Here is a 27,174-nt window from a genome sequence, read left to right on the forward strand (position 1 = left end):
GCATTGAACATAACATTACATTTTATAAAATAATATTTTATATTATATAAAGAATAATATTTATATAAATAAATTTACATTTTCTGCCGACCCCCTCTCAGGCCTCAAGTTTGACTCATAGAGATCTAGTTTCTGTCTTCTGTTCCATGTGAGACTATTTGCAAAGACAAAAATAAGTTTTTTTTTTTTTAACTAGATGTTTTTTTTTTTTTGTGCATGGATAAATCAAATGTCCTGTTTGAAGATGTGAGTGTGTGCGTTAACGCTTGCTGTATGTGTGAGTAATTCACATATAGATCTGACCTTTGCATAAATGTTAAGTCATCAGCTCACCTGTGAGGCCACAGGTATCAGAACGTGGTGGGTAGATTTATAAAGAGTGGTACAATCTTGTTTTGTGCTTTCTTACTAGCTTTCAGTGTTTACTTCTGTCCACTGTTTACTTTCCATCCTTTCCCATGACCCCTCTCTATTCTCCGACCGAAAGCACCTGTGTGGCTTGACGCACCTGTGTGAGCACTCTGTGTTTGGTAGGTTGTTGTCATGGTGACTGGTGAGCTATCTCACGGTGGAGGGCCGCTTGATAGGATCGGCCAAAGTGGACCACCCTCAGGGCAGCATGTGAAAGACCTCATTGTGCCAGGTACCACAACCAAATCTATTTCGCTGTGTGTGGCGGCCCAGCTCAAAGCTGTGACTAAGCGTTCTGTGACTAACCTATTTTCTCTCTCTGTTCACGTATGCTTGTCTGTGGTGTATTGACTGATCGGGTATTTTTTTGTATCAGCTAACTTCCTGTTCTTAGCATTTACTTTATTACAGTGTCTTTTAAAGTAGACTCTCAGGACCTAAAGTGCCCTTAAACTTCCTGTCCCCCTCATACACTTTGGCCATAAACATACTTGCATTGATGCAACTGCAGATGTGAATGCTTGGCCAATGGTGAATCTAAAAGTGCTCTCATGTAAATTTGATTTCATGACAGTCAAGTCAAGTTGAAGCAGTTTTTAACTCCTGATTACGATTTTATTATTTGTGGCTGAAATACTTAATGTTCTAACCTAGAAATCACTGCATGTATACCACCATAAAGAAACTGCATGTATACCACCATAAAGATAATTTGTTAATAGCTAATTTTTGATCATTTGGGTAATTTTGTTGTAATAACTTACACAGAGAACTACATTTACCAAAAAAAGACAGGTGAACCGTCATTAATATATAAGAACAAATAAGCACATTGCCAATGATAGCACAAATTAATACAATAGAATAAAGAGACAAATTAAATAAACATGGCTTTGGGATTTTCAGGTGGGTCTAACAGTAATATTCAGGTAAGAAATACTACAGAAATTAAGGTAATCAAATGTAAAATGACACTGGATATTTTTCATTGTAAAGATTAACGATACTCGGTTACTAATGTATCCTCGGTTCTCTCTAGAGAGGGAACGAGTATTGCGTAAGTTTAGCTTACGCTACGGGAAAGATTCATCTTCTCGAGATATTGAAGCCAAAAAATTATCCTTAATTTTGTATTCATTGTCAACGCAGTGCAGCAGCTAGCAGACCTAGAGCAGGCCATCTCGCGTGCTCATTGGCTGCCCTGGGGGCAACTGCTGCAGCCTACCAGTGAGCCCGGCATGACGTCACGCCCAATGAAGGGCGCCCGCGCCTTCATAGCGTCACAGCCTGCCAGAATGGGCGTGGCTTAGCGTATAAACGTAGGCTGACTTCCCTGGTTTTTCGTCGACTGAAGCGAAGTCGCTCGTGGCACGAGCACGGCCGGTTACGCAATACTCGTTCCCTCTCTAGAGAGAACCGAGGTTACGTTAGTAACCGAGTTTCGTTCTCTTACGAGAGGTTCTCTCGTATTGCGTAAGTTTAGCTTACGCTACGGGAACACTTTGTCAACGCTGTGCGCGCCAAGCATCCACCATGAGAACCCAAACTTTCAGGGGAACCCCATAAGTGGAAAAATAAGGTGGCCAGCCACGCGGGCCATCACTTGTACATAAGCACCCATAGGGAATACAGAGCGGCGCGCCGGTCTGTATAGACACATGGCACATACCCTACTAGTGCAGCTCAACCAGGAGAGCCGAGTCACGTGAGAGTGATCTGAGCAGGATGATCTGGGCAGAATACACCTCTCCTTCACACTGACAACAGTTTAGCCTGCAAGGCAGGAACTTCTAGGTTATAAAACCTGACAAGGGTAGACGGGGAGCTCCAGCCCACCGCTACACATATGTCATGGATAGAAATCCCACTGGACCATGCCCACGACGAGGCCACGCCTCTCGTGGAATGAGCCCTGATGCCCAGAGGGCATTGCAGACTTTTTGACGCGTAAGCAGCCGCTATAGCGTCCACAATCCATCTGGACAGGCTCTGTTTCGAGGAGGCGAGACCCTTGGTGCGCCCACCAAACGAAACAAAAAAGCTGTTCTGAACGCCTGAAGGAGGCGGAGTGCGTAATGTAAAATCTCAGCGCCCTGACAGGGCAGAGGAGATTCACATCACTTTCGCTGTCAGATGCTGGCAGAGCTTAAAGCGAAATAACTTGCGCTCTGAATGGAGTGCCCATCACTTTAGGAACATAGCCATGTCTAGGTCTGAGGATGACTTTAGAGTCATTCGGCCCGAACTCAAGACACGACGCGCTAAAAGACAGCGTGTGCAGGTCCCCCACACGTTTTACTGACGACAGTGCAGTCAGAAAGACGGTTTTCAGTGATAGATATTTCAACCCCACGGAGTCTAGTGGTTCAAATGGAAAGGCTTTCACGGCCTCGAGGACCAATGAAAGATCCCACATAGGAACCGACGGGGGGCGCGGCGGGTTCATCCTTCTAGCTCCTCTAAGGAAACGGATGACCAACTCATGTCTTCCCAGTGACTGGCCGTGCGTCGATTCTGCGAATGCTGCCACGGCCGCCACGTATACTTTGAGCATGGATGGGGACCTCCCCTTATCCAACAGCTCTTGTAGGAAGGTGAGCAGATGCGCCACCCCGCATGTCCGTGGGTCCAGACCTCTGCCGGTGCACCATCCGGAGAACACTGACCATTTAGACGCGTAGAGCCTTCTCGTGGAAAGAGCTCTAGACTGTGTGATTGTGTTCATCACTCCCTCTGGCAGGGCAACGAGTACCCGTTGATCAACCATGCGTGCAGAGACCAGCGCTCTGGATGGGGATGCCAGATCGTGCCGCGAGCCTGAGAGAGGAGATCTGCCCTCACCGGAATCGGCCACGGAGCTGTATGTGACAGCCGTGCTAGTTCCGGGAACCAATCTGATTCTCCCAACGCGGGGCTATGAGGAGCACCGAGTGGCGCGTTTCCCTGATTCTCTTGATCACCTGTGGTAACAGAGAGACCGGAGGGAAAGCATATAACGGGAGGCTGGGACAACCTGGGCCAGCGCGTCCCCGTCCATCGAGAAGAACGTCGTGCATCGAGCGTTGTCTTTTGACGCAAATAGGTTGACTTCCGCTCTGCCGAATAGGTGCCACAGCTTCTGGACCGTTTAGGGGTGCAGGGACCATTCCCCTGGGGGAACATTGTCCCTGGACAGTTTGTCTGGGCCGTCGTTCAAATGGCCAGGCACATGCGTCGCCCTCAGCGAGCGCAGGTGCATCTGAGACCAAATAAGGAGGCATTCCGTCAGATTGCAGAGATTTCTGGATCTGACACCGCCCAGACGGTTTACATAGGATAATACAGACATGTTGTCCGAACGGACAAGAACATGTTGGTCCTGTATGAACGGGAGGAAGCGCTTCAGCGCGTTCTCGACAGCTATCATCTCCAGACAGTTTATGTGAAAACACTTCTCTTGGTCTGACCACTGGCCGAAGACCGGTCTGCCCTCGAACAGCGCGCCCCAACCCGAGTTGGACGCGTCTGTCGAAATGACTTTCCGGTAAGAGATGGTTCCCATCATCACTCCCTGCTTGTACCAGTCGGCTACTAACCAGGGCTGCAGAGCCGCTATGCAGGTCTGAGTAACTCTGATTTTCTGGCCGACCAGCGTTGGAGCGGGCGCATGCGCAGTAGGCCCAGCTGAAGCACCGCTGCAGCTGATGCCATACAGCCCAACATCCTTTGAAATGTTTTCAAAGGGAGAAAGCTGCCTTTCTGGAAAGATGCGGCTAGGTGGCGAATACGGCGCGCGCGCTGTGTCGATAAGCGAGCCGTCATGGTCACCGAGTCCAGTTCTTTTCCTAAAAGGAAATTGACTGGCTAGGCAGTAATGAGCTCTTGGTCCAGTTGACCGTGAGACCCAAGCTTTCCAGGTGACTGAGAAGCACTGTTCTGTGAGACAGCAGTTCTGTCTCTGACTATGCCAATATCAGCCAATCGTCCGGATAGTTCATTATTCGAAGCCCCTGACTTCTCAGGGGGGCATGCGCCGCATCCATGCACTCCGTAAATGTACGGGGTGCTAGGGACAGGCCGAACGGCAGGATGGTGTATTGATATACCTGACCATCGAAGGCGAATCTCAACAATTGCCTGTGACGGGGTATTATCTGAATCTGAAAATAGGCATCCTTCAGATCTAGAGAAATAAACCAGTCCCTCGGGTGAACGTGCGCAAGGATTTTCCTGGTCGCACGCATTTTGAACGGCCTTTTCGCAAGCACTTTGTTCAAATGTCTCAGATCTAGGATAGGTCTGAAGGCTCCGTCCTTCTTGGGTACGAGAAAAATATCGGCTGTAAAAGCCTGACTCGCTCAGAGAAGGTGCCACCTTTTCTATCGCCCCTTTGCACAGCAACTTTGCTATTTCTGCGTGAAGTAGGTGTGCTACTTCCGCATTCACTATCGTCGCGGTCCGGGTTTGAAAGCGCGGGGGACGGCGAATGAATTGAAGTGTATAGCCCTGCTTTATTGTGCTCAGCACCCATTCTGAAATCCCTGGGATAGTTTACCACGCAGCTATGTGAGCCGCTAGGGGGCGAATGGCCTCCGGGTTCAGATCGCCGCCATTTGCGGGCTTGTGAAACTGAACCGGAGCCGAAAGCGTGGCGCGCGCGCTCTCGGTTCTGGGCAATGGCTGCTCTCTGAAAAGCCGAAACCGGCTGATTTATGTGAGATGTCCCAATCATAAGGGATGGGGAACATTCTTTTGTCACTTTGACGCGCGAGGAGCGCTCCGGGCGGAAAAGCTTCCTGTAAGCGTGAGCACGTGTGCGCGGGCACCAGACTTGCAAGTGTATTTGATGCCCCGATCATAATGGATGGGGAGCGTTTTATTAATGCCCTGCGTTTTGTGATAACACTAAACGTGCGGGCGGAGCCCGGGGGGAGGTTAGTGTTAGTAAGCGTGAACGCACTCTGGCGGGCACGAGACTTACATTCATAACCTGCTTTCTTTTGTGAAACTGACCCGGAGCCGAAAGCGCGGCGCGCGCGCTCTCGGTTCTGGGCAATGGCTGCCCGCTGAAAACCGAGACCGGCTGATTTATGCGAGATGTCCCAATCATAAGGGATGGGGAACATTCTTTTTTCACTTTTTGACGCGCGAGCAGCGCTCCGGGCGGAAAAGCTTCCTGTAAGCGTGAGCGCGTGTGCGCGGGCACTAGACTTACAAGTGTATTTGACGCCCCGATCATAATGGATGGGGAGCGTTTTATTTAATGCCTTGCGTTTTGTGATAACACTTAAACGTGCGGGCATAGCCCGGGGGGAGGTTTGTGTTAGCAAGTGTGAACGCACTCTGGCGGGCACGAGACTTACATTCATAACCTGCTTTCTTGATCGTGTAACAGAGTGGGCAGATAGTGGACACATTTCTTACATTCAACACTCAAGCGGCTTTTCTGCGCTTTATGAGAGTGTGCTCTGCGAGATTCGGAGTACTTATGTGTAGGGGTGAACACTGGGGCGTGGGCACTTTCACTACACTTACAACACCGACGGCATGAGCCGGACCAGACATTATACTCTTTTTGAGATTTTTCTGGGTCGCCGTGAAAACGGCGTTTGTGTGCAGGCGAGAGGGTAAACAAACCGGCTCGTTTGCTGCTAATTGAACCACTGCAGTAGCCTGTTTGAAGGGGACTGACAGGGAATAAACTTTGACGGCGGTCCGGCCGCAGCGGGACACGCGCGTCTTTTCGGAGGTGATGTGTCTGTTAGTGAGAGTGAGCGCTCGTGAGCGGGCACGTAACTTACATTCTTAACCTGACATTATACTCACTTGAGATTTCTCTGGGTCGCCGCGAGAACGGCGGATGTGTGCAGGCGAGCGGGTTGCATTACCGGCTCGTTGGTTGCCAAATACACCGCTGCAGTAGCCTTATCTAGGGGGACTGACAGGGCGAGACATTTCGACGGCGGCGCGCAAGCCCGTCCGGGTCATGCAGAGAGCTCGAGAGGGCTCTGCATGACGCGAACGGGGATGCGAGGGTGGGGTAGCTCTCTTGTAACGTAAAGAGAGCTAGCCGCGTGCTCGTGGTCGAGCAGAACTGGAACAGTGTTTGTACGAGGGCGCACGCACGAGTAGAGGGCACGGGACCTACATGTAACACAGATGATGCCCATCCGGGTCATGCAGAGAGCTCGAGAGGGCTCTGCATGACGCGCGAACAGGGACACGGGTAGCTCTCTTGTAGCGTAAAGAGAGCTAGCCGCGTGCTCGTACGTGTCCCTCGGCCTCATCCTCAGATGCGACGGCAGTGAGGCTCGTGAGCGGCAGCTGCGCGTCGGTGAGGAGGGTCGGGGGGTGTTGAAGGCTTCGAGTCGAGCCCGCAGGGTCGACAGCGGAAGCGCTTCACAGAGCTCGCAGCCCCGGAAGTGCGAGGCATCTTAAAAAAGACACTCGCTGCTCTTTTAGAATAGGTTTTAGCAAGGTTAAGGATACATCGCCGGATAGCGTAGCTCGCACGGATGGCTGAAGGTGGCGAAGACGGCCGGCTTCCTCAGCGCTGTCCTAAGCTGGCTGTTCGCTGTTCGACGGCGGCGGTGGCTTCTCTCAGATCCAGCGATGCGAAGAGCTCGTTGAAGAGACGAAAAATCAGGGAAATCAGCCTACAGCCCCTATGTTTATACGCTAACCACGCCCATTCTGGTGGGCTGTGACGCTATGAAGGCGCGGCCCCCATTCATTGGGCGTGACGTCACGCCAGGCTCACTGGTAGGCTGCAGCAGTTGCCCGGAGGGCAGCCAATGAGCACGCGAGATGGCCTGCTCTAGGTCTGCTAGCTGCTGCACTGCGTTGACAATGAATACAAAATTAAGGATAATTTTTTGGCTTCAATATCTCGAGAAGATGAATCTTTCCCGTAGCGTAAGCTAAACTTACGCAATACGAGAGAACTTCTCGTAAGAGAAATGCAGATTAATGCATAGAATTAAAGTCAAGAGCAGCGAGTGATTTTCTCTTTGTCTTTTGTTCTTTGATTAACATTACAGACTACAGCAGGTTTATTAGGCTGCTATCACTTTAAGAGCGTATGTGCAGATCCAACATTCTGTTACACAACATACATTTTCTCTTTACTATTTACGTTGTAAAACTGAATGCATTTACCTGAATACTCAAGAAAGGGCATTTTGACAATTTTGTTTGTGTTTGTTTGTGACTTATTGCACTAAAACGGTCAAAGTCAATTTGGTACTAGCAGGCTGTTTGAGAAGGAGCTATATGAGACTAGTGGGGGGGATTAATCATTCACTAAAAAGATTTCAGATTTTTCGCTGATTCATTTAGTTTTTGTGTCGAGTAGCTTTTTATGTGTTAAAATTGATCAGTCACTGAATTATTCACTCAACCAAACACCAGAGACAACAAGTCTCCTTATTACTTATTAAAATGTGTGTGTGCAAATATACTAAGGGACTCTAGAAAGTGTGTTTAAGCATCATTAGCATTTCCCCACAAATGATAACAAAGCAGACAGGTCTTTTTCTTCTAAATTTTCTCAGCTGCTGGAACATGCCAAATTGAACGAACATAATTCTGCCTCTCATTATTATATGTAATCCATAAATTAAATTAGAATAAGACACTACAGGGGTCTTGTCAATCATCAGTAACAACAAAAGCCATCCTTGCACTGTAGACGTGTCAGACGCTTTATCTGAAGTGGCATTTACTGTAGATGTATTTACATTGACTGTTTAATGCAGTTCAGAGGGGCATGAATGCATTTAAGCTCCAATTACAAATGCATAAATGGTGTGAGATTGTTTTAAAAATAGCTCTCACGGCTGATTTTCCCCTTTTTTTGTTTTGACAATGTGTTACTAACGATGTTAGTAAGAAAAACGATGTTTAAAATTTGCGAATCGTTTTGAATCTGTAGAAGATAGAATCACACTTGAATGATATCTGCTCATGGTCAGTCTTTAAAGGCAGAAAATCAAAACTTAGAGGCTTCAGTCGAAAAAAAAGTGTCAAGTGAATGAGAATTCGTTCACAAACAAAAAGCTACTTGCTGAAATGCTGTCAGTGTGAAATAACAACTGCAGTCATGCTGCTGCTTCACTTAGTGCTTGTACATATGGTGTAAAACAGGCCTTTGACTGTCCCCACACACTTACACACACATGCTTTCATTTATTATCATTATTTTCTTTCCCTCTCTGTTTCTTTGTCTTTCTCCCGCCATCTCTATATTTCTCTCTCTCTCTCCCCACCTCCTCCAGAGTGTTAAATGAAGAACTTTTGATGTGTGTTTAACTTAAAGATGGCAGGCAGCTGGCAAGAACTTCAAATCATGTGGCTTTTTTAGCCCTTTGCAGCTGCTTGCAGGATTACTGCAACTTAAAGCAATGGATATACAGCAGTTGTACACAGTTAGCAGTGATGGACAGATTGGTAAGATGGAAAGTACATTAGAAACATATTGTTGGCACACAAACCGCAGACAATTTATTGTAGAAATAGCTTGGCTCTCATATGCTAATTCCTACGTATATTTTCTCGCTTAGCATTTACATGTGACCAAGTTTCATTATAAATCCGAGTCATTTTGCCTTTTTAATCACAATGTGCCTTTGCTAGAAGCTTGCTTTATTAATTAGCTTGATTATGAGGTCAAGTGGTCTCTTTATGCACTCACTGGTTGTTTGAAGGAACTTTGAGAATGTTCTTCAAAAGACCTCCTCTGACTGTCGACACGATCTATGAAGAGAAACGTCAGTGCTAAGTGCTGAGAATCCAGTGTCAGTCGTTTTAAAGCACTGCTTTACTGCTGAAGGCTGGGAATGCATAATCAGGCTCTTTAAAGAAGTGTTTGGCTGTTGAGCTGGGGGAATGTGGGCTGTCACGGAGCTGCTTTGGTGCCCAGCTCTGCCTCAGCTGTTGACCACTGCCAGCTTGGCCCAGCTCAGGAAGGCAGCACAGCTGTGAACTCAGAGAACTGCCATATTTTGATCAATTTCAGCATATGTGCTCTAGAGATACGGTCAGTCCTTGCTGCTCTTTACCTTTGGACTACCGTCCTGGAAAAACAATGTCACAATGTTTTTGCTTGACATTCCTTTGAAATAAGTGTAGTTTTAGTAGAATATTGTTCTTTTTCAGGAAATTTGTCTTTGACTCAAAGATGCAGTAGTACACAACATACACGCACAACATGCGACAACAACATTAAAAGGGAAGAATAATAATAATTAGTTCCTTTTACTCTTTGGATTTACTGCACAACACTGGGCCCAATTGTAGTCCAATTAACATCAACCGACCATTGCTTAGCAAAAATTTGTGTGGCGAAAAACAGTTATTTCAATGGGAATCTATGCGATGAGGAATTTCACCTGATGGACTACCGGTGGCAAAGAACTTTGACATGTGAATTTGACCAATAGCAAAGTTCCCCCTGTGTGGGTGGAGACTCATAGCTTGGAAACAAAGCAAACTTGCGACTGTAAAAAAAAGTACACATTAAAAATGATAAAATGGCTGTTTGGAAAGCAGTTATTTAGGTTTGTTTGGTAGCCTGAAGAATAAGTTTGGATGTGTATTTTGTTGTCATTAGTCCTGTAATCCAGTAATTCATGGTCCAGTATTCTTTTGCGTAAGTGTGAAAGTCCACCCCAGTGTAGTGTAAACAGATTGTATGAAAATGTATAAGTGAGATCATTAGGGCTGTAATCAACCACAGAAAATCTTGGTCAACTGAAGTCCTGATATTTCAACTAATTAGTCGACTAAAACGTAAAAAAACTAGCTGCGCTGTACTTGGTAGCCTTGTCCGTCTAAATGAATTTAAAAAATAAACAAACTAGTAGGGTATTTGCACTGAAATGACACACTGTCAGCTCTGACAGCGTTGCATCACGTGCACTTGCGCAATATAGCCTATGATTTCCTAAAATAGTACTATGTCAACTAGCGATATCAGCACGATAACTGTTGAAGAATATGCAACATAATTTAGACAATTGGTTTTGTCATATGTTATAATAACTGATAGACTATCATTTCAGCCGCTCTGTGCATGTCCTCGCACAAAGCGAGGCTGACGCTCAGCTTGGCGGCTGAGACACGAATAGACTATTAACTTAAAGCTTTTCCTCTTAAACACACAAGACACATCCACTTTAATAAAAAAATATAAAAAAATATTAGGCAAACCAGATCAAGACGAGAGCAGAAACGAAATAAAGTTCATAACTGAGAAATAAAGTATAGGCTCAAAACAAATACAAACGGTGGGCACAGCAATTGCGCATTAGGCTCCAAAATAAATAAATAAATAATAATAAAGTGCCCAAATCCAATAAATAATTCTAGAAATAAATGGTCACAATAATAAAAGTGAACCATAAAATGTTTCCAGCGTGGTATTGGGGATGCTACCGTCATTGCATGCGGGTGCGCCTGCAGTTATAAAACGAGTATTACTAATTGGCATATTTCAATGTTTTATGCCAATTCTGATGTGTTCATTCATATAGCCTACTCAAAACCGTCGGGGCAACCTAACGCAGACAAGTTAGCTTACCGCTTTTAGGTGATATGTCGAGCTGTGATATGCAAACTGTTGTTTGCAAACTTTGCATTCAACTTTTTTTTCCATTTTCTATTTTCATAAAATGCTGCCACACTCCTGATATCTTTGACATGGTAGATTACTCTGACAGTAAATTAAATGCTAAATTCAGCAAACCACCATGGATGATGCAGACCAATGCCTTGTTCTTTCTTCATTCTGTCTCCAGTGGGTTGGGACCAAAAAAGTGAAAACAAGGGGGGTGTTCTGAAGACAGACTGTTACCTGTGAAACAGGGGTGCTCTGAAAACACCCCCATTAGCAATTAGTGATCAAATGAACGCAGCAAAAAGTCGACTAATCAGAATTTTAGTCGAGCCAGAACATATCGACCAATAAATTGACTAGTTGACTGGGAGATTACAGCCCTAGAGATCATACTTATTCATATAAATTAGCCACCAATTTGCCAAAACAGTAATACTTACAATTTTCCATAAGAGTGTGTGGACTGTGCCCGGTTAAGCTAGATTTTGAAGCGATGTAGGCCTAACTTTTGTTGGTGCAACACTGCAGAAACTCTATAGGTCCAAGATGAATTATCTTGATAAGGTTTAGCCTTACACTAAACTAGCCAAAAGTGTTTGCTGGTTTTAGGTGGATAAAGCTGGTCTCCCAGTCTAGCCTAGTTGGTGTTCAGATGATGTGCCATACAGTCTTCTAGCCTGACCAGAAGAGATGTTTACCAGCCCTTAACAGCTTGACCAAGATGGTCTACCAGTCCAGCCAAGTTCCTACTAGCTGGTAATCTGGTAAATTTCCTGATCCAGTTTTGGATCAATGTACCTAACTACTATTTTAAGGCTTTAGAAAGATGGTAAGTTTGTACTACATCCAGATACACATTTCACACACTGCCTTGAGATAGAATCCTATGTGTAATTTCTATGTTCAATTTATAGTTTGCGTTTTTCAGGGAATCAATTGGCTGTTAGATTCCACTGCAACAGTGTGTAGCCCTATATCCTATAAATCACCAAAGTATGGCACAAGGGTCCATTCATAGCCTTAGTTATTAAGCACAGAAATATATTTTGATGGGTGTAAATGTGGGGTATATTCATAAATAATTACCAGAGAGGCTTTTTCACACTTCCTTTCCTGCTACTGAGTCCTCAGAGAACACTTGTCAGTGACTTGTGGGTAAACTTAGCTATATTGCTGATAGGGAAGAGGTGGGACAAATTACAATAGGCAAGTGGCCATTTTTTTTCTCTCTCTATCTCTCTCTCTATCTCTCTCTCTCTCTCTCTCTCTCTCTCTCTCTCGCGCTCTCTCTCTCTCTGTCTCGCGCGCTCTCTCTCTCTCTCTCGCGCTCTCTCTCGCTCTCTCTCGCGCTCTCTCTCGCTCTCTCTCGCTCTCACTCTCTCTCCCCCTCTCTCTCTTTCTCTCCCTCTCTCCCTCTGTTGTGTGTGTCCATATTGAGTCATGAGCTTTGCTACAGGGATCAGAAGGGCTGCGGGGGAAAGTCCCGAGTCTTTTCGGTCTGCACCTGGACACACTCACATTCCACAGCCCACAGGCCTGAATGAAGGACCTGTATGAGTGTCTGGTTGGGTGTGTGCTGCAGTTTGTGTCCTGAAATGTAAAGTATGCTAATGCTGTATGAATCCTGTATTTCCTAACCACATGAAACAACCTTTGGAATGACATAAATTTAACAGTTCTGTATATTTTATTTTTCTCCACACTAATGTGTGTCTCACTCAAAATTGTCTATTTATACGACCTCTCACCTGTTTTAGTACTAACACAGAAGTCATTCAATCATACACACATTTACATAGCTATCTTACTGGAGACATCCCATTTACTAATTATAGTTTTAGCAACCAGTAAATTCTTCACACAATTATCCTAATGTGTTTTGTGCAAGAACTAAACTGGCATGAAGGTGAGTGAATTATGACAGAATTAAATGTTTTGGTTCATCATTTGGAAAAGGGCAAAAAGAAAACCCTGAGACTCCCAGAAATTAGTCTCTAAAAGTATAGCTTGGTCAGAAACGCACAGGTCTTTCTCCCTGCCTAGCCTTCTGGCTGATTGTCTAAGTGTTTGAAAACCTCGGAAGGAATGCGTTCCTGATAGCTTAAAATAACAGTAGGACAGGGTATTTACACACGCTCTGGGCCAGAACCTTGTTGTTTCCGGAATCATCTTTGACCTTCTCTCTTTTGTCCATGCCTCAGATTCTTGTGTGGGAGCTGAGGCCTTTCCGAGACACAACAGAAACCAGAGGCTGTGGTTCATTTCATTTCCTCCTCATTGTTTGCCTGTCTGTGTGACTGGAAACCGGCAGTGACAGACAGATGACTTTGGTCACTCTTAAACCAAGCCTGTGGAGAAACTGGACCTGGCTCCTTCAGAAGTAGTGAGTAATCAAGGCCGATGGCCGAACGCCATGCTTTTCCCACACTTCTGTAACCTGTCATGCTGACCTTGTTTCTCCACTATGCTTTCAGCTTGATGTCCAAATTATCCCGGCACACTGCTGCCAAGTTGCTTCAGTAGTTTACACAATCCTGTGCCCAGTGTTCATTGAATATTTTGCTCTCCACTGTATTTCGTTTTTCGTTCGGTTGTGTGTGTTATAGCAGTGTATAGCAGGATGTATTGAGGTCAGAGATGAGGATCTGGCCTCTTCAGCTGCATATTTAAAGCACCGCAGTGAGCACTAACTTAGAAAAACAGGACCCGTAAATTGACAAGAGACGTTACAAGAGCGTTGATAGCTTAGCCAGATGCTAGGCCCCCTGTGTGGGTATTTGCGTAGTTGTCTTATGCTGTGTGTGTGTTTGTAGCTGTGTCCTGGGTTGACCGTGAGATCCAATGTCATTCATTGCATTAATCCTTTTGGCTATGCCCTTTCAGGACGATTGTAAACACACAATGCACACTGTAGTGCATATGTAACCAGCGGCGATATAGATAAACACATTTGCCTGTCAGTCATACTTGTTTTATCTTATGGTGGCTTCAGGCTCTGTCATTACTATTGATTATTGCATACTGGCAGGAAATCTTTGTTTTGAAATGGTTTTGAATTGATATGCAAGGATGATTGTAACCACATATTTGAGGACTGAAATTTAAGAATCAGCCATTAAAAAAAAAATAAACTTTTCAAGAAGTTTCAATTTACAGGGTTCGTACAAGGTGCTTAAAGTGCTTGAAGAACTTGAATTTGACTTTTTGAAATTTAAGTCCTGGAAAACCCTTGAAAACAGACATATTTTTGAAGAGGTACTTGAAAAGTTCTTGAATTATTAAAAATAGGGATGCACCGATACCGAGCTCATGTAAAAATACTCCGAATCCAACAACCGATAGGCCTACCAGGCAGCGTGTGTATAGTAACACATAGCTGTGTTGCGCAAGCTGATCAGAGGAAACCGCGCAGTGGATTGAGCGCGCAGGGCACAGACGCGCGAGCTGGTCGAGCACATCCCTTTAAACAGACATCAGTGGAAGGTGTGTAGTTCATTCGGATGTCAATGGCAAAGAAAATAAAACGAGGCATGTAGCTTATTATTAACGTTAACTGACGAGAGAGCGCAGTTCTGTTGAATGCTCTTGATTGCTGATCGTTCACTCAGCACGTATTATTTGGATGAAAACTAACTCGTATATGTAAGTAAAGTAAAACATGAACTGTTATCTGATTTGTGTATAACGAGTGATTACCTACATTATTACTGGACGTTTGCAGTCAAGAAGTTCCATGAACGCAAACATCAGCGCGCACCCCCGCAAACCAGCGTCTCCGCGCGCGAATACTGAATTAAATTGTCTTTCACGTCTTGCACTTGTACAACTTTTGTGTTGTAATTCACACAAAATTATGTAAAAACGGCCATCTTGGCGAGTATCCTAGTAAACAAAGTCAGTTATATCTCAAGTGAAGTAGCCATGTTCAAATGGGGTCCGTGCGTTCGGTCTTAAAGGGGCAGTTTAACAAACCCACTGCTGTTTTAATGTTAATCAAACAATGGACAAATAAATTACTCACTGCTCTTGACTAAATAGGCTGCACTTTTCAGCTTTACAAAAAGATACATCTACGTATATTTAATTTATCCAGTAATGAATAAGCAATTTTTTCACATTTTATTACTTTATTCAAATTTCCGTACTAGATCTACCCGAAAAACTCAAAAAACACTGTTTATTTCATTTGTAGCCTATCTTTGTTCTATTGTATTTATTTGTAAGTTGATTATTCGTTCTTATTTTGTTGCTGACTGCTTAATAATGTTTTAAATTCACATTAATTAGGCTGGCAGTTTTTGTTGTAGTATTAAAATTAGATTAAATAATTGATATTTCACTGGTGTCTAAACATTTGTACCACTGACCCAATCCTTTACTAAGTATGTGCTGTGCTATTCAATGAAAGATACAATATGATAGAGCAATAGAATGTACAGTAACTGAAGCTCATACAATGCCTCTTAACAGGCTTAATTAAGCATGAAAATAATTGAAAGAAATATATATTTGATGAACAAATTAAGCCAACTAATATGATTTATATTCTTTTGGTTTATCTACTAATACATTTAAAAATTACAAATGCAGTGAAAATTCAGGGATCGGTTACGGTATCGGTATCTCGTTCTGCAAAAAGTGTTTTTTTTTTTTGTTGAAAAAATAAAATAGTTTCACGCTAAATCAATGCTGCAGCCCGTCTGAGATATAGAGCTATTTCTTATGGCTATGAGCATGATATCAAGTATATAATACAACTTTCATTCTTCAGGTCAATCATATATATTAATGGAAAAAAATTCAGTTTCAATATCCTTTCAATGGTTAAGGGGATTTCCCATGCCTGACAGCGCTGGTCAATGGATTGACCTCTATGAAGTGAAACATCAGATACCATATGTTTAATTTGAGTAAAAAAATAAAATGAAATAAATAAAAATAATAATAAAGATATTGTTTGATAAGTGCCGATTGAAGTCCTTGAAATCCAAAAAAGTAGCGCTTGAAAAGTCCTTGAAAGTCCTGGAATTTCATTTGACAGAATCTGTACGAACCCTGAATTTAATGTCTTTAAATATGTTGTGTTGTAACCAAGTAAAAAGTAACAACATATTTTCTTTATACTTTGAATGTGTTCACTTTTTAATCATTATTTTCGAAAAGTATTAAAACACATTTTTCAAGGTAAAAAAAGTATTTTACAAATATCATGAATTATGAATTAATTACCATCATTACGTTTTAATCTAACCATGCCTTGTCATAAAAAAGGACCAATTATTTGATATTTAAATTATTGACCTCAACACACATTAATAAGGGTCTTCTTGGAACTGATATAATTTCCCGTTTTATTTTTCTCTATGTCGGTTGAACTTGCACTACAACCTTGTCACACATGACTTGACTTGGTGACTAAAAGTTCTTTAGCTATAAGCAGTTTTTTTAAACAAAATCCTGAATAACATTACAGCATAATGCCAAAACTACTTTAAGGTTTTAAATTTTCATCCTTTTACTTACATAATGCTTATATTAGTTTTGTGGAGCATTAACTTTGTTTGATGCAGTCAAACAATAATACTTGTTCAAAACGAATGTTTTCATTGTCCTCCGTGCTCTTCTCGGCTGTTTTTGACTGATTTGTGTTCTCTCAGCTGCTTGGGGTCCACTGACCTACTTGCTCACAATGACAGGGCTGTTTCTTCCTGGCGGTAACAAATCCTGAACGGGGGGCATCCTGCTGGCCTGGAGAAAGGGTGATGCATGGGACTCCCACCATTTCTCTCATGTCTCTCTCTCCTGCCATCTATTCTTTTGTTCAGGGGCCGCTCAGTTACCCTGTGTTAGCTCTTTCCCCTTTGACCTCCCCCACAGGAAGAACCAGTGACAGACTCTGAAATTCAACCGCTCTCCAGAGACACGTGTGTGTTACAGCTCCATCCACATCCAGGCAATGGGCCGTAGCATTGCTACAGATACTGACGCTATTAGTTTAACTACATTTCTCAGTAGTGAGGTAGTAGTGTGGCTATTTTCCAGCAAAGTAGCAAACCTGTCTTTACCCTATGAAGCCTATTGTATCATATTTGATACAAATTTCCTTAGAAAATCTTTAATAATTTGAATAAAGTAAACATAAGAATAACTTTTATATTGTAAGTAATATTTTAAGATGAACATATATGGTGCATTCACATGGCTCGTCTGCGTTGACACTTGACGGAGGTCGTGTCTGAAGCTTGGTGCTGATGCGTCCGTCATAGTGACAACAGCCAATTACATTACTTTTCCGGTGTTGCATTAATGCAATTGGCTAACGTCTGCGGTAGGGTATTTGTATAGGCGATCTGATTGGCTGACGCCTGCGTTGGCACTTAAAGTTGAAAATTTTTCGACTTCTGCAGCAAGCAACACCAGTGACGCGATGCAGCGGAACCCATATTTCAGTTCGGCAAAGCATGACATCACCCATTCAGAGTAAATGAGAATGCACTGTGTGAATACACTGCTACTGGACTGAAGCAAGTTTGGTTTACTTGATTATCCATACATATTTGTTTTATTTAATGTGAGTATCAAAAGGCTTTTGAGGGACATTTATATTGTCTCTCAATCATCATTGTTTTGCATTGTATTATTTTTTGACCCCAGCAATAAAAGTACAGAGCTTTGATCATGAAATTAAGCATTTATATAATCTTACTAAGACATATTATATGGAGATATAGTATAGAGTGACAACTGATATTTAATTGCATTTTATATAGCAATCTATAAAGATCTCATTGATTTGCAATACAAGCTATCAGAATTTCATAATATAAACAGTGTTGGGGATAGTTATTTTTAAAAGTAATGCATTACAATATTGTTACTCCCAAAAAAGTAACTAATTGCATTACTTAGTTACTTTTTATGAAAAGTAATGCGTTAAATTACTTACTGCATTACTTATCACTTGGGCTGGGCTTGCTTGTTTGTTTTTTAATAAAAAAAGAAAAATTGTGTTTTGCCAGATGTAAAGACCCTTTCACACCAAAAGTGAAATAAATATGCCTCAGGCTGAAGGAAATGCATATTTACGCCTGTACAGTAGAGGGTGCAGCTCAAACAAACCTTTCAGCTGTGCTGCCATTCTGGATTAAACAACAATAGGATACAGGAGAAGGAAGTTCAACACTCTTATTTCTAAATCTAATCTAAAGTCATTTTTGCATGTTTTTTTAGTATGGTTGAACTAGATCAATGAAGGTCAGCAGCAAAGACATTGTTTAATAAAGTGAGATTAAATACATAAAGTATATTTGTCTTGGATATAAAAGTTGTGCGTACAAATCTAAGATTGCATTTTACTGTTTTTAATCATTTTGAGGAATACTTAATTTTTTTGTGCAAGTGAGATGAGTAAATGAATGTTCATAATTACTCTACTAAAATAACCATCATGTTCACACAGCGCACACAACACAACAACTTTATTTCTCTCGACATGGGGACAGGAGAGCTGTCAGTCAATAAATGTGAAAAAGTAACTAGCGTTACTTATTTTAAAAAGTAACTTGGATATTTTGTTGTAAATTAAAAAAGTAATGCGTTACTTTACTAGTTACTTGAAAAAGTAATCTAATTACGTACCTCAAGTTACTTATGAATTACCCCCAACACTGAATATAAATATCAGAATTTGCAGCAAATTTTGTTTTCTTAGTTTGGGCTGCTGTATAAAATCGAGGTCTCAAGGAGTCAAAGGAGGAAAAAACACCTCGATTTTATACATGCGTCCATATTCTCCTCTATTGTACTATATGATTTAGACATTGAAATTCTGTACATTGTTACATTTACCCTTACAATAATTTGGCAATCAAAGTCAGTTCTGTATTCTCTGTCAGCTGTTTAGAATGAAACCTAGTGTTAGATTGATTCATGTGTGAATTAGATGAGTCGATGGTTTACAATGAATTAGTCAAACATTTTTAGCAAAACAGTATGAATCAGTTTACGATTCAGTCTGAATCATTCTGGCAGCTCAATCAGGCAATGAATCTTTTGGAGTAAAACAATAACAGGATTTATATAACAGATTTTTTGAAGTGCTTTGTTTGTTGTAATTTGTAGTATGTTTTGTTACACCATTCGGTTAACAGTGAAGGATACAGTTTTTAATGTTTTAAGAAGTGGTACTGCAAACTGAATTGAACTCATTGCTCTCTCATGTAAGACTTTCTTAAAGACAGCACTTATAATGATGTACTCTGAAGTTCACCATGCACAGCAGAAACTGTCAGATCTCATGTCTAGCTCTTCCTCAAGCTCGTATTGTGAATTAATAACATAAGTATGATCAATAATAGATGCCACTATGACTTTTGCCCCCAGACTAGACAGAAGACTATGAATTATGGATTGTTTTTTTCATGGCTAGGGAGGTTTTTATTTTCTTGTTTTGTTCGTGAGATCTCCTCCTTATCACATCTAACAGAAAGGCTTTTTAATTAAAAAAGTAATGAAAGCCTAAGGAGCACTTGTTTCTGAAAAGTGAGAATTTCATTGATAATCTTACAAAAGGTAAATTGTGCAATAGTCTAAAACATATGAGATCTTCTGTAAAGTTGTAGAACACAAGACGTCAAACAGTACTGATTTTGACTGTGTACTTCTTAAAGGGAAAGTTCACCCAAAAATTAAACTTGTCATGTCAATCCAAAACTGTATGAATTTCTTCAGTAAAGAAGAAAATATTTTGAGACATTTTTCTTTGTCCATAATTCAGTGTCAGTGGTCAATGCTAACCAAAACTGTTCTTGAAAATATCTTGTTTTTCCCAGAAGAAAGTCATATAGGTTTGGATCGACATGATAATGACTAAATTAAAGGATTTTCATTTTATCCTTTTTATAACTAGAGGCATTTGTTAGTGGATAGATTTATGGTTTGCATTTGGTTTGCATTTGCATTTGCATAGGAACAGTTTACCAATAAATAAACATGTCTTTATTTACTCACAGTAATTATTGTATGATATTTACTTTTTTCTGTTAAATTCCAAACAGCAATTTTTGGCAATTTAATTGTCCACACGTTTTGCCGAGGAATAACAATGAACAGGGACCGTAGCTTTCAAGGTTTAAAAAGGATATAAAGTCACCATTAAAGTATCATAAACAAGTTTATATGACACAAAAAAGTCATATGCAATTTATTCCAAGTCATACAATAGTTTGTGTGAGAAACAAAATTAAATGGAAGTCATTATTCTCTGAAAAGTCACATTGATGTAGAAGGCCATATGTCCCTTTTGTGAGCAAATTATTCTGAGTCTAGTCAATGACTGAAAAAACATGAATGATTTGCTCACAACACATACTGAGCTGGTCCTTGGATTTGAATCACTCAATAGACTCAATGAACTCAAAGGGAGAAGGATCGTCAGAGAATGAAGATCAATCCACTCTCTGAATTTCTGATCGATCAATCCGCAATCTGACTTGTGATGCAGCCTGGAATCATAATCACACCATGTTCGTTCGTTTGACCAGAGGAAACCTGCACCTCCCAAAAAATGAGCCTAGTTTCTCCCAAGTCCACCCCTTTATATTTTCCCTTTGCATTAAAGGTACTAACAACGTGCTTTTGCAGCGTTGAGCATTGTAGCCAATCTCAGACATGTCTGTTGAACGCATCGGCCAATTAGAGGCGTTTAAATGAGTCGCTGTGCCTAAGATGTGTTTTGCGCAAGCTCACCGAGTTCTACACTTTTATTGGCAATGAACTTAAGATGCAAATAAGAGATTCACTGTTATGTATTTGATATGTCTTGATGCTCCTCTGATGCACTTTATTATGCACCACTCTGTTTGTTTTTTGTTTGTTTTGTTTGTCTGTTTGTTTGCAAATTACTCCACTTTTTTATTTTATTTAAATTTTGCCTTTGTGAAATGAAAATATGCTGTCATTTCCTTGATTCATGTAGAAAGAATGTATGCATACTTAAAAATAAAATATTATTTGCAAATAGTTTAAATACGCTTTATAATAATAGTATAAATCGCTTTAATAACTAATTAATTCCTTTAAATAAAAATACTGAATTTTAGTTTGGACTAAAGCTCCGAATATCCACTGACCTTAGAACCGCCCCTGGTTGGGACTCTTAATATTCAGCAGTATTATTGATTTGACTGCCCTGGCACTATTGGATAAGAGCTGGATAATGACATCACTGTTTTCTGCAGAGCTGCTTTAAGCTGAATTAAACTCATTTCATAATTGATAAATTTTTCACAGTTATTGAACTGAATCAACACTTCACTGATTTCAGATGAATAATGGCACTATCGTCTTTTTTAGAGCTGCTTTACAGCATAAAAAGTATATTAGCATCATTCATCATTATTTTCCTGTGTATCACTGTAAAGCTGCTTTGAAACAATATGTATTGTGTAAAACAAAATACAAATAAAGGTGACGAGACTTGAATAATGACAAAATTCCTGAACAAAGCATTGTATGGCTTCAAAAGACTTCGAATGTAGTGTGTGAGTCATATAGGCAATTTTTATGATATTTCTATGGTGATTTTTACATTATTTTCCTTGTGATCTTGAGTCCCCAGTCATTGTATTTGTATAGACTGAAGAGCTCGACATGAGAGAAATCACAGGTTTGGAACAACATGAGGGTAAGCGATAGTTCACTTTTTTTTCTTTTTTCTTGGTGAACTATCGCTTTAAGCTAGCATATTTAGCTTTCATCAGTCTGCACTTAAGTTTGGGTTCCCATCTGCTCATCAGAATGTTCAACATCAAAGGCAGGCATGTTTTAAAGACTATTTAGGAGAATTTGAAAGCCCTGCAAACAATAATGATCAAAGTTTAGCATGTATTTCTTGGTTGTCCGGCATGTTTAGTCAGAATGCCATTCCTTCAGTTAAAAAGCTAAAGATTAGAAAATGTGCTTGTTAGCAACTGTTCTATTCATTGACACACCAGTCACCCACATGTTCATAGCAACCCAACACCTTTGATTGAGGAACTTGATGCATTTTCGTGTGTGTGTGTGTGTGTGTGTGTGTGTTTTCAGCCACCCTGGATTCCTGAAGATTTTTCTTCCCACTTAAGTATTTTCATCTGTAGCATTTCGCCTGCCATGATGTGTCTGACTCTGACACAATACCTCCATCCCGCTCCCCAGCCGCCCCACTCCATCTCTCTCTTCATGCTGATTTACGCTGTTAGATATTTTGCTGAGTAAATTCTGTGCCATATCCAAATCCCCTTCATCCCGTCTCCCGACACTCCCTCCCTCAGATGGATTTATACCGATTTTAAGACTTTTATCTTTTCCGTGTTTATAATTTCTGTAAGCAGACACTTAACCAATGCAAAGCTTTGCTGACTAAGATTGGGAGTTAGCGAGAGAGATCACAACCGCTCAGAAGCATCAGCAGTCACACACACATGTGCATACCTATTGCATATCCATACAAACACATGCATTTAAGGACATACACTCACGCAATATCTGCATGAAAACCTTATGTTTAGTGTTAATGTTTCCTTCCTTCTTTTATATGTCTATACTGCTTACATATGGACTCATTTATGGTGCCTATAAACAAATCCCTTATCATGGGATTTCCACACAGATGTGGGCATATGTATGCAGATTTATTTAAGATAATTATGAGCACATGAAGCAGGATATAAATTATATGATGGCCATCATGAATGTGCGTCAAGATCAATAAGCCGATGAATATTGAATAATTCAATATTTTAATGACAAAGTAATGCTAGTTCATGTTGTAAAGAGTCAGGTTATGTGACTTCCCCAAAATGTAACATTTTTCATAAAATGACATTTCTAAATTAAATCAGGTCAGGTGTGACAAAAATGTGTAGTTTGGGCTACTTTTGTGTAGTCATACTTTTCTGAAAAAGTTTGTTTATAAATTAGTTTATAAATCAATAAATGCTTATGTTAGTTTATAAATCAATAAATGCATTCATGTATATATTCACAAATATTTACAAAAATCTATAAATGTTAAAAATGAATCCATTTAAGTTTGTTTATTTATACTGTCAAATCGATTAATTGCGATATTGCGACATATCTAACATAAGTGTGTATATACTGTATAATATGTGTGTGTGTATAGAGCGAACTTGGCATGCATTTTCGACAAGATTTCCTTTTGTTTATCGTGGACCCTATATTACAGTGTTAAATTGACTGTCATAATTATCATATTAATTATATCATATAATTAAACATAATATAACTATTACATAAAAAAGGAATCTTTCCATAGCTAAATGAAAGGATGAGCCATAATCCAATCCACTTTCCTATCCAGCACCATTTTACCACATATCTTCTCCCATTCTACAGCCAAATAAACATGTAGGACAGAGGCTGTTATTTGGACATCTCACCACACAATTACTGATTCTCATTCCAGCTGAAAAGGCCACAGTGGCCCTAGAGAGAGGAACATTGCGTTCATTCAGTGAAGATAAATGTCTTTATTTTCACGACCATGCAGAGGGCATGCCTTATAAGTTAACGGACAAACCATAAGTCAGTATCAGCCTTTTAAAACTGATATTTGTCCCAGACTTGGAGTAGATTCACCCATCAAACAAACAAACTGAACAGGCAGACGCGTCTCCTCTCCCAAGCCTGTTTGGAGAACGGTGAGTTCCTTGTTTGTCAGTGTGTTTGGGAAGTTGTGAGGGAGAGAGAGCGGATGTACGTTTAGTCAGTTCCTCTTTTTGTGTGGAACGATATGAGGTCTGAGTGGGGCAGTTAAGGGTGCGCTGGTGCCAAAAGCATTATTTGGAGTGAGCCAGACAGTAGCCGTCAAAACAGGAAAGGCAAACAGCAGATGCTGAGATCTGCAGCACGCCATGAAGGTAACCTCAAGCCTTGGCCCCCTGCTCTCACAAACTCAACTTCCTGTTTAGCAGAGCACAGGGGGATGACCTTGTGGTTAAATGCAAGTAGAAACAACTGACCAGAATCTAACAGTCACTTGAAGCGTTTAAATAGTAACAGGTGTGAGAAAGAAAATGTATAGTTTGGGCTGCTTTTTTGTAGTCATGCTCCTATGAAAAGTTTATTGAAACCTCGATCCATCTCTCCATATATCCTCTATCATCTAGTATCTATCTAATCTTAAATAAACTGTATTTATTTAGTTTTTGAAATAAATCAAACAATTGAAAAATTGTTGTAGTTATAAATTTATTTATATATATATATATATATATATATATATATATATATATATATATATATATATATATATATATAAATACATCAATAAATTAAAAAAATAATTGTTTACTTGTTTAAATGTATATTTTAGTTTTAGAAATAAATACAAATAATTATAAATATTTATATTTAGAAATCAATTTATAAAATACAAATTAAAATTGTATTTTTTTAGAAATAAATAAAATGTGTTTTTATTTGTTTGTTTGTTTATTGATAGTTTGATTGGCTAAGCTAATATACTCTATCAACTCAATAGTGGCCAAGTTGATCTACCAGCCCTCCTGCAAAATCCCACTTAAACTGGCCTTTTCTGACTTTAGCTGGTTTCAGTTGGTCTTATTTTGTTTTAGAAAGTCTAGCTGGACTTTCTAAAACCAGCCAACTGACCATGCTGGGAGACAAAGACCAGCAAGCCAACTTGGGATCCCCAACAGTAAGGACTAGCTTGAAATCATGTAAAACCACTGGTTTGATGTTCCAGCAGAATGGCTTAACAAAACACTCAATCTTATTCTTTATGACATTCACAAACCGTGCACTAGTTTTTTTTTTTTTTTGGCATGATCTCTGCACATCATTATTCCTGCACCCCAAGGCACTTTTGTGACGAGAAATGCAGTTATTACTTTCACATTAGTGATATGATGAACATTGCTCCAGTCTAGTGATATAGCAGAGATAGTGAGTGAGAGCCCAGAGAAGGATGAAGGGTTGGACTGATGTGGCGAGACTGATCCTTATGGTTGCCCCCTTCTGGCAGGAGCAGACCGGAGCCAGCATTATTGTGCTCCCCTACTGATTTCATCTGGAAAGGGGAGCCAAGTCTACCTCATTAGGAAGGGTGGGCTATAAGGAGCAAGACATAGAGATCCTAATATTGCTGTGGTCTTGTGCTGTTTAGGCTTTTCATTTTTCAAAGCTTCTCCAGACACAAAAATGCTGCTCAATTAGGCTGTCCACTCACGACTTAATGAGGAACCAGCCATGACGGCGTCCTCTAATTTATGACAAATTGCCTAATTGTTCCTGGCTATTCACATTCTCTTGGCGAGGTTTGTGGAACGTGCAGAGACAGCATCACTGCCACCGTAAGTCTATTTTCTTGCAGGTCTTCTCGTCTACTGACCACTTTCTTGCTTTGTTCATTCTTCTAACTAACTTTTTGATGTCCCAAACCTTGCACTAGGTTATCATTTAAACTAAAACCCAGTGTCTTAAACCTTTTGTTGTACACATGTCTTCAGTGCCCTGTTTGAGTATTTCTGATTGGTCCGCTCCTGGAGTTCAAATTAGCAGGATATATGTTTTAAAGTAAAAGTTTATTATTCAGAATAGCATACCACTCTTACTTAGCCTGACAAGCTAGACCCACATCAAGATGTTGGGTCTGGGAACACACTATTGGCAGGGCTCAATCTGAGGGGCGGGATAAACGGTTGTCTTTAAAATTCCCTCTGCACGCAATAGGATAGTGCTACAACCAACCAGAGCAACGAAGGTGGTGACCTAGTCAGAGCGACGGACTTCAGTGTCGTTCTTTGTTCTTTTCTCAAAGAAAGCTTAACTCCAAGTCCAAGTCTTCCACAGTCGCTGCCAAAGCCGATTTGAAAGGCCGCTGTTTGCCAGCAGTACCAGCCGTCTTCTTTGTTTTCAAGTAGCAGGGAATTCACGCGGAACCGTCGCAACTCTGCCGTCATTATGTTAAGGCTGCCCACCGACTCTATACACGATGTGATTGGCCTGACTAGAGTTTGGTTTTTCCAGCTCGCAAGCCAACGGAGAGTTGCTAGACGGCACTGGCTGCAAAATAAAATTTGCTGCCGCTAGGGTGCGTCTAGATTTCTAAGCTAACTCTTACTAGCAGTACATATCAAATCACTCTCTGCTGAATACTGGATTGCACAATGCAACATGCTCAACCTGACATTCCATTTGCAATGTGATGAATGATCTGGGAATAATTGCAGGTTTTTTTTTTTTTACTAATTGTACTGGTATTGAATTTAAAATGCAAAATAACCATTTTTACTTCCAAAATGTTAGTTGGACGCCACTTGCTGTATTAAACATGCAACATGATGAATCAGGACTCCAGACTAAAAAATTTACTTTATAACCAGTGGCTCCTAAAATGAAGAAACAAATTACAGAATTGCTTGATAAAAATGTTTTTTCAAAAGCGGTTAAGTTGATCATAGTCATTGTAGTGAGACTGTTTTGTAAAAAAAAAAAAAAAAAAAATCAAATATTGTTGATTTATGGTTCACCTACTTTAGTTTTTCATGCAAACACCTTTTTCTTTATAATCGATTCAACATTACAATTAACCCTCACAATGCTTATCAATAATTGTTTGCGATTTATATTTATTTTGTTTGATTTTTATTGAATAAAATGTATTACTACAAAACTCTGTTGTGAAAACTTATCTTTCATTTAAATTAGCGGTTCCCGATTTCCTATAAAATTGGACACAACCAAAAAATTACTCGCTGTTCAATGAGAGAGTCAGTAGCAACTAGCAAACTCAGTAACGTCTCTGAACAATTCACACATTAAGTGATTCTGCATATTTAACCCTTAAGAGAGTCTGAGACTGTTTCATGAATCTTTTTGGCTGACTCATTAAAAATAACCTGTTTATAAGAGTCATTGTTTATGAATTCAACATTTCAACTCATGCTGACGTGAACTCTAAAGCTGTAATTAACTAACAGCACATCATGAGATTATAAATAACAAAACCATGTATAAACGCATGACTGTAATGACTAAAAAAGAATAGCTGTTGCATTTGTCATGTTTTGTACCATTTAAATCCCAATCTGGAGCCTTGTGTTCATGTAATGACAATAGAGCAAACTGTTCTACAGTTTAAA

General features: G+C 40.6%; 1 long non-coding RNA gene across 1 annotated transcript in view; it reads left to right on the forward strand.

The window, feature by feature from the left end:
• LOC143702498 (uncharacterized) overlaps positions 1-27,174 on the forward strand; it is a 158,043-nt gene that overhangs the window by 18,115 nt on the left and 112,754 nt on the right. Inside the window, exon 2 of the long non-coding RNA XR_013190459.1 lies at positions 13,207-13,388. This is a non-coding gene — a long non-coding RNA (uncharacterized LOC143702498). The remainder of the gene's footprint in view (positions 1-13,206; positions 13,389-27,174) is intronic.

Source organism: Siphateles boraxobius, unplaced genomic scaffold (genome assembly GCF_051911475.1).
Source record: "Siphateles boraxobius isolate OS27281-9 unplaced genomic scaffold, OSU_SipBor_1 35, whole genome shotgun sequence".
Taxonomy (NCBI): domain Eukaryota; kingdom Metazoa; phylum Chordata; class Actinopteri; order Cypriniformes; family Leuciscidae; genus Siphateles; species Siphateles boraxobius.